The 8874-nt window shown below is 35.9% G+C and overlaps 1 non-coding gene across 1 annotated transcript; it reads right to left on the bottom strand.

The window, feature by feature from the left end:
• Positions 1-3069: 3069 nt before the first annotated feature.
• TRNAF-GAA (transfer RNA phenylalanine (anticodon GAA)) lies at positions 3070-3142 on the bottom strand. Its single transcript has one exon. It is a non-coding gene; the product is annotated as a tRNA-Phe (tRNA).
• Between the last annotated feature and the right edge of the window lie 5732 nt (positions 3143-8874).

Genomic DNA, 8874 nt, shown 5'->3' with positions numbered 1-8874 from the left:
TGGAATCTCATACCAGAGGACACTGAGAGGCATATTTGTTTTGGGACTGGTGTTGATGATTAATGGGCTGACTCTGATCCCTTTGTTATTGAATGATAAAAATAAATTATTTAAGGAGATACACAATTCAGGCTTTTATGCTGTATCTGTCTTCAGTGTTATGACTTCCCTCTACCTCACCACTAGGAGAATAGTGAAGACATTTCTCTACACACAAAACAAAATTATCCTTATTTCTTTTTAAAATTTTTATAGCTTTTTTCTTTTTTAACATATATATAATTTGCTGAATATTAAAGAATGTTAGATAAATGTTCCTTTTTTTCTCAAAGTAAGTTGATAGAAATAGTTTTCTTTCAACAGTTTGGGTTTATACAGGAAATAATTTACACTTTTAAGAAACATTTTTCTTCAAACTACTGTTCCAAGAGTGATATTAGGTTTTGAGATTAGAGCAATTCACTATAAATGTTGAAGCTAATTTTGAAAATATCTTTAGAAAGACAAGCTAGGTCTATATATACAGTGAAGTATGACAACTTATCAAGGAAATGCAATATGTGCAGCTGAGGGAAAAGCTGAGATGAAAGCTTCAAGAATGTGAAAGTTTTTTATGCAGGGTGTACTAAGTAAGCCCAGTGCGTTGTAAAAATATTTAGCCAGAGAAATTACTCACTGTTTGAGTAAATGTTTTCTCTATATTAAAGTAATCTGGAACATAAAAATATTTTCTGGAGTTACTGTAGTGTAACAAAGGAGCAAATTAAGGGTAAATTGGTACACAAATACAAAAAAAATTATTTCCTTCATCATATCCCAGAAATGCCTGTGGGAGGATGGCTCTGTGCCCCCTTTGTTTGTGCAACAGAAGCTGACCTGTTCTATGTCCCAGAATGGATGTGCTAGTATAAGAGGCAGTGAAGCAAAATAGATTGGGAAAACAGTATTCCCAGAGAGTGGGAGAAAATGAAGCGACCTGACTTTAGTTATTTCTCACAGGCATGCATTGTACTCCATAAATATGCCACCATTTTTACTGTAAACACAGAATAAATCATATCAAGGACTTAGATTAAAGATTGAATAAAACAATATTTCTGTAATGCATAGTTTCTATTCAAAACTAGTTCTCTTGACTCTGCCAAACCACCCTTCTTAGCTGATCTGTGTTAGTAAATGTTCAAAATTTAAAACACAAGTCATATGACAGCAAAAAGAAATAGGCAAAATACCCGCACAGAAAGGATACGCCAGTTCATTACACAATGGTTTGATGGTTTGGTGTGTAGCAGCTGAGTGATAGAAGGGGGTTATTCTGCCAGCTGGAAAGAAATGGAAAGAAAGTTGAAAAGCATGAAAGGGTTCGGGGATGAAGAATTAAGACAGGAAAGTGTGGATTGAAACCCAGTTGAAAAATCTGTAGTCAGAAGAGAAAACTCTTTGATCAGACAACTAACAAAGAGGAGTAGTAGTTAAGGTATTATTATGCAGTTAAAGCTTCAAGATACCATTAACATCAATCAGATTTGTTTCTAGAATAAAATTTTTGTTGACTAACATTAATAAGACTAAAAGTTCAAAGGAAAACCTAGCCACAAACAGTGTCTCAGATGTCCAGCTGAACAATGAAGACAGGAACTTCTCATCCCCAGATTCTTATTTGCTGTTAGAAAAGTGCAATGTCTGTTGCATGGTAGGATCATTCAAGATAAAATTCTAGTTCTTTAAGCTTCCTAAAAAAATTAGAACAGAAAATGAACTTGAAAACTTTCTCTAGAAGTAAGAAAGTGTGTTTTTTTTCCTGATTTCTATTGTCTAATTTAACTGTTTAATTCCTTTTGCATATTTTGAGGCATGAAAATGTATCATTTATAGCTTATACTGGCTTGGTTTCTTTTCTTCCTTTTTCTTTTTATTTTTTTTTCTCCTTATTTTATCTCATCAACACCATGGAAGAGAACAAATCCTTCAAATGAAGAAATGATTATCTGAAGTGCAAAGTAAAAGTTGGGTGACTTTGGAGCTCAGTATTCATGAACCAGAGACCTTCTTATCCATGAGCCATAGATACCTGCCCCAGCTGACTCCCTTTTTAAGCATTAAGCATAGTCTGTAAACTCTTTCAAAGTTTAAATTTACAATAGACTCCATTCATAAAACTGTCATGGTAGGTTTTCTAAAAGCATTTCACACTGATGTGCAGAATGCTTCCAAGCTGAGTGGTTCATACATATCAAAGCTTTCTCCTTTACAGGCAGATGGTCAACTTGCCATTGAACTCTTGGAGAGAAGACAGGTGGAGAAGTTTAGCTCAGAAGTGCCATACCACAGTACAACTTGTTCATAAAGAACTGATCTATGCTCTTTGCTCAATTTTCAGAACTCATTTGAAGAACGTGACCTAACTCTCATCAAATACAACAGGCGTCAGTAGGAACTAGAAAATGCCATATGTCTGAAAAGGAGAAAAACAACTTGTGAGAGGGAGTGGAGAGTGCATGATGGAACAAAAGAAATTTCTGTCTTATACAATTTCTTTTTTGTATTGAAAAATACAACCCATTTCATGCCTTGAAAAAAATCATGTTGGACTGTTTCTTAACTGATGGAAATTTCTGCAGTTGTGACTTCTGTAGATATACAGTGAATCCAGATGTGTTTGTACCATGTTCCATAGTTTGTACCATATTATGCAGAACAGGAGATGTATTGTATATGGGGTAAAGTGTATGGGGTAAAGATCACACAATGGCAGTATTCTAGTTCTCCTTCTGTGCAGAATTTATTTAATTTTATTAAGAATTTCCAGTCAATTTCCCACACCTTGTAATGCTTCTTTTGTCTTTTTTTGGAGGGAGGGAAAAAATTTACAAAAAAAAAAAAAAGGTTAAAAATCAGAGAAGAGGGGCAGGATCATCTCCTTCAACCTGCAAAATGGCTAGGGTTGGAGAGAACCTTGAGGTCAGCTAGTTCAACCCCATTGAGGTGGTCAGGAATACCTCAAATTAGACCATATCACTAAAAGTTGTGTCCAGCCTGGCCTTGAACACTGCCAGGGATATACATTGCTGCCGAAACCCGGGATTGAACCAGGGACCTTTAGATCTTCAGTCTAACGCTCTCCCAACTGAGCTATTTCGGCTCCTGAATATAAAATAATACACAATAATTATAGAAACTGAAATTGAAAAAAAGATCATAGAATCATAGAATAGTTAGAGTTGGAAAGAGCCATAAGATCATCTGGTTCGAATCCTCCTGCCATGGGTAGGGACACGTCACACTAGACCAGCTTTCTCAGGGCCCTGTCCAGCCTGGCTTTGAACACTTGCAGGAATGAGGCGTTCACAGATTCCTTGGGCAGCCTTTTCCAGTGCCTCACCACCCTCACAGGGAAGAATGCAAATGTCTCCATTAAAATCCAGTTTTCTATTCATTACAGTGGAAATGCAGTACTTGTATAATGTGGTTTGCCAAATACTATCAACATAACTTTAGACATTCTAGTGTAGATTAAGATTGTTATTTTTCATCTTCCCTCTGATCAAGTAAAAATAAAGAGCCTCCTTTGGATAGACTACCCGCATTGCTGGTCAAAACCAGAGCTGGGAAAAAGCTTGACTTAAACCAGTCTAAATACGTTATGACAAAAAGCTGATTTATATATTTTGAGTGGGTTTTCTTTTAGATTCAAACTGTAAACTTTGTCATAGTTTTAGGAGGATTTGATAAGTATGAGAAATTTCATAAACTATAGCCATGTTAAATTATCCCAGATGAATGAGACCTTCACAAGAATACACTTCTGAGAATGAGTGTTAGGGCTCTGCAGGGTGCTGTTCCCTTGCCGGGCAAATTGGCATGTGAAAAATGACACTACGGTCATCTATTTCTTATGGGAATGACTGACTCATGATGATTTTTTTTCACTTGTGGCTACCAAAATCTCCACTCACAGAACACTTCTTGCCTTTTTTTGTGAAGCCTGTAATAAAATCTTCTTTATTTTGGTATATAATAGACTCCTGTCTCCAATGTCAAGTGAGTGTCTTAGAGGAACACAAGTTAGACAGTGCTTTTATATGAGCATATTTAACAGTCATAGTCACTGTTTTCCCACCTCAGACGAGACTTTCTATATTACCCATTTTAAAACTTCTAATTCAGATCAGAAATTATAGTCATCATTTGAATAATGATATTGGGTTTATCTTACACATTAAGAAAACCAGGATCATTTCCTTTCCCCTTTTCCCTTTCCCCTTCTCACTTTCCCTTTCCCCCTTTTCGTTTTCTGCTTTTCCATTTCCCCATTCCCCCTCCCCTTTTCCCCCTCCCCTTTCCATTTCCCCTTTTCCCCTTTTCCTTTTCCCCTTATCTCTTTCCCCTTTATCTTTCCCTCTCCTCTCCTCTCCTCTCCTCTCCTCTCCTCTCCTCTCCTCTCCTCTCCTCTCCTCTCCTCTCCTCTCCTCTCCTCTCCTCTCCTCTCCCTCTCCTCTCCTCTCCTCTCCTCTCCTCTCCTCTCCTCTCCTCTCCTCTCCTCTCCTCTCCTCTCTCCTTCCCTTCCCTTCCTTCCCTTCCCTTCCCTTCCCTTCCCTTCCCTTCCCTTCCCTTCCCTTCCCTTCCCTTCCCTTCCCTTCCCTTTCCACTTTCTTTTCCTTTCCTTTCCTCTTTCTTTTCCTTTCCTCTTTCCTTTCCTTTCCTTTCCTTTCCTTTCCTTTCCTTTCCTTTCCTTTCCTTTCCTTTCCTTTCCTTTCCTTTCCTTCGTTCCTTTCCTTTCCTTTCCTTTCCTTTTCCTTTCCTTTCTTTCCTTTCCTTTCCTTCTTTCCTTTCCTTTCCTTTCCTTTCCTTTCCTTTCCTTTCCTTTCCTTTCCTTTCCTTTCCTTTCCTTTCCTTTCCTTTCCTTTCCTTTCCTTTCCTTTCCTTTCCTTTCCTTTCCTTTCCTTTCCTTTCCTTTCCTTTCCTTTCCTTTCCCATTACCTTTCCTTTCCCTTTCCCTTTCCCTTCACTTTCTTCCCCTCTTCTTTCCTCTTTCCTTTCCATAATTTCTCAATAGAACTACTACATTAATGTTTTGCTGGCACAAATACCTTAAAATTCTACATATTTTTTCATTTATCACAATGGCTTTGCCTGCCAGGTATTGGTAGAATTTTTCATGTGCAATATGCACAATTGCTTTTTCTAGAACTTCACCATAAGCAGTACATTTCCATTTTCCCTCTGATCCCTCTACAAAACCAGTCTAAACTTCTGAAATGCTCTTGACTTAACAAGTGCATGCTCAGTTTAAAATCGAGGCTTTAGCTGCATTTATCCTTATCCTTAAACACAGGGATAAAATGAACATGAATGTGTGACTACAAGCTGCCTTCTGATCCTTGAGTTGGGACCCGATTCTGCTGTGTTTCACGTCCATAAATCTAAGGGGAAATATTCCACTGAGCCAGACCTCCTGATCTGTTTGGTTTTACATGCCCTCTGCATTTGCCCTATGACAAATCTTAATGAACAGATAGGGATGCAAAATTATATCAAAAAGGAATGGTACATTTTACTTTAAAATACTATGTATGCAAAATGAGTGTATCTTACACATTTGTGAGCTTGCTTGCCAAGTAATGAGCATTGCCTGCTCATTCTGTCATAAAGCACATCCTACAATACTGTGCTCCATGTAAGTTTTCAACCAAGAAATCCGAAGTGCCAAACTGTAATGTAGAAAATGCTGCTGCTCTTGTTCAATCTATTGTTTCACTCAGTCAAATACAAAATTCTTCTCCTGAGACCAATATTTTTCTTAAAAAACAGACTTCACTATGAAAGCAAATGACAGAACTAGTTTCCATTCAGCACTGCAATAAAGTGAACAGATGTCAATTAATGGTTAATTGGTCCAAAATGGGTCAGTATTTCAAAATTATTATTTTTTGAACTCTTCATTCCACAAAAATGCCCTCTTTTTGTTGTGGGTTTTTCGTTGTTTTGTTTGGGTTTTTTTTCTTCTACCTTTCAAGAAAATAGTTTTGAAAACTGAGTGAGAATTGGACTTCATTCTGAGTTCTGATTTTCCTTCTTTACTGATAAAGGCAGATTGCATGCAGGATTTCTCTCTCACTCACCTTCCTCATCCGTCATTAACTGTAGAAGATGTGGAAGTAAATTATAACTCAAATACCACACTCATTAATCACAGGATGTGTTTTAATTGGGAACATATTTTGACACCTTAAGAAATAGATGGATTAAGGAAATACCAGAACTACGGCTGAAAGCTACAGATCAAGAGCACTTTGGCCCAGTAAATTCAGGATTTCACACAATGAGATGTCTTAACTTCGTTAGAATTGTTCTCAGTTTTCTCTCCTGCAAATGGAATAGAAAGACTAATGGAAAGGCTGTACATATAACAAAACATAAAAGAGCTATGAAAAGAAGTAAAAGTGGGACTATGCAAATATGTTTCTCTGCAAGATTTGTTGCAAAAGATTTCAATACAGATTTATTTTTTTAATTGTTCTGTTAAGAGTTATTATAATGATTTTGGAGACAAAATCCAGTAAGTAAAGTGTAAAGAGTGAATTCCTCCTTCCTTTCTGTATAAATCAGAATGTAACCTTAACTACCAATGCACCCATAATTTTTTAAGGATGAAAACCCCACAGCTGCCTTCACACAGGCTCCTTGCCTTCCTCCCAGACTAATGGGATAACTGAATAATAGATTGGTTCTCTTTGCCATTATATATCTTGCCCTGAATCAGCTGTAGCTTGTTTTGACAAAAATGTCCATTTTAAGAACAGTGTTTTTCTAGTTCATTTTCTTCGGATGCATTTTTATTGATGTATAGGTCTCCTAACTGAACGTACAGCAAAGACATAGACTACCTTATGACTTGAGTTAGTATTATTAAGGCTGTGAAGTAAAATATTCTAAAATGAGACAAACCTTCTGTATTTCTGTTTTACTTAGATCATCTGTTATCTCCTGGGAGCCTAGTAAGAAAGCAGCTTAAACATAGCATTGACCTAAATATCATTGCTATGCATAGGATAAATTTTATTTTAACTAAAGCTATAACAAATCCCCTAGCTTAAGAACTTGCAAAAATCTTGAGGTTTGCCAATAAAATTCAGCTGGAAAGAGTGGTCTTCTTTCCTTATCTAATAGCTGTGAGATGCTCCTTATTTATATTCCAAAAAAGCACCTGTAATATCATGTAGGCTCTGAGCCTCATGCTAGAGTGAACAATCTATTACTAGATATGGTCTACTAGTCTACATCCAAACAGTTTAGCCTTTAATTTAAGAGCTGGTAGAATAAATCTAATGGAAAAAAGAAAACCAAAACCAAAACCAAACTACTTAGAATAACAAGGGACATGGTTTAGTGGTGCGCTAGGTTAACATTTGGACTCCATGATCTTAAATTTCTTTTCCAACCTAAACAGTTCTATGACTGAATGATTCTACGATAAAGAACTGGAAGATTTTACAAGTTCACAGCACTAGATTAAATCATTTACAGTAGCTCTCTTCAAGTGCTACAGAAATGGAAGATACTAGCTCAGTAGGTGGCACTATTACCTCAAAATCAATACAAAGCTTTTTCTTGGACAAGTATCTGGGGAACTGAAATAGTGAAAGTTTTCTGTCGATTATCTACAAAATTCTGCATCTAATCACTGTAGTGACTAAAGATATTGTGCTTTTAGGAAAAGACTGAAAATTATATCTTGCCAAGTAATTAACAAAGCAGGGAAAGAATAGTATGTAATTTTGTTCTTTTTGTACATATGATATTCCTTCTCATTTTTTGTCCTAAATTTTCAGGTGTTCCTTCATCTCAGGTAGTTGCTTTCATTAAATAGCCAAATTCAGTGCAAAATATCAAATCTCTTTTTAAACTAAAGTTTAATATTCCATTCTTTGATTAATAATAGAAAAATATTTAAAATAAAGGCCCTTCTGAGGTCAGACAAAAAGCAAAAACAAGGCGAAACTGACTTTAGCAAAAACTTAGCATAATTTTACCTAAAAAATAATTTGTGCATAGATTTTTTTAAACATATCAATATAAGGTAGAATAATCTATTACATTTGTGAAAATGTAACTTAAAAAACTTAACACTCACAAAGCACTTCAAAAAGTCAAATCTCTAAGAAAGTCTGGTAAGTGTTAATAGCTGGTAAAAAAATGTGTGCTTGAATACATCAGTGGTAGATTCTACTTGCTCCAGTACTGCAGACTTCATTCAATTAAACTTTCTGCTTTTTCTGACTACAGTGTCTACATATCATTGATCATCTCAGAAGAAGTTACCGTTCCTAATTTGGCAGGATAGTTCTTTGAAGTGCTTTTAGGAAAATAAAGATACTCGATAATAAAAGCAACATTGGAATGAGGGATCCCTTAATTGCAGTTGTTTATTTTTCCATTTTGTAATCCAAGCATTCAGGCACTTTACAGTTTACATGCAGATTTTGCTTGTAAAATAAACCATCACATGTGTAACCTATCACACTGAAAGTGAATGAAGGTTTATGGTAACTTTGAGGGTCTTTTATGACATAGAGAAAAGCCCACAACTACCCTGGTGTTACAGATTGTTAACAGTCAGTATTTGAATTCTTCTTAATGGATAGCACCCAATAACTGTTTTGCTTTCCACTGTGCCTGCAATCTGATATCTGTAGAGAAATCTTAAAACTAAAAGTCAGCTTAAAATCTTTATTAAAATATTAAAGAACTAATAATAAAGCATTTAGTGTTTCTAAAAGCCATATGCCCTTAGTTTTGATGTCCTAAAGTTCAAGCTATCCCCAGTTTACAATAGCATTAACTGCTTGAGCTCAAATTTGGCTAAACTGTATA

Source organism: Lathamus discolor, chromosome 1 (assembly GCF_037157495.1).
Source record: "Lathamus discolor isolate bLatDis1 chromosome 1, bLatDis1.hap1, whole genome shotgun sequence".
Taxonomy (NCBI): domain Eukaryota; kingdom Metazoa; phylum Chordata; class Aves; order Psittaciformes; family Psittacidae; genus Lathamus; species Lathamus discolor.
Note: the sequence above shows the minus strand (reverse complement) of the source record. Positions and strands in the feature narration are given on the sequence as shown.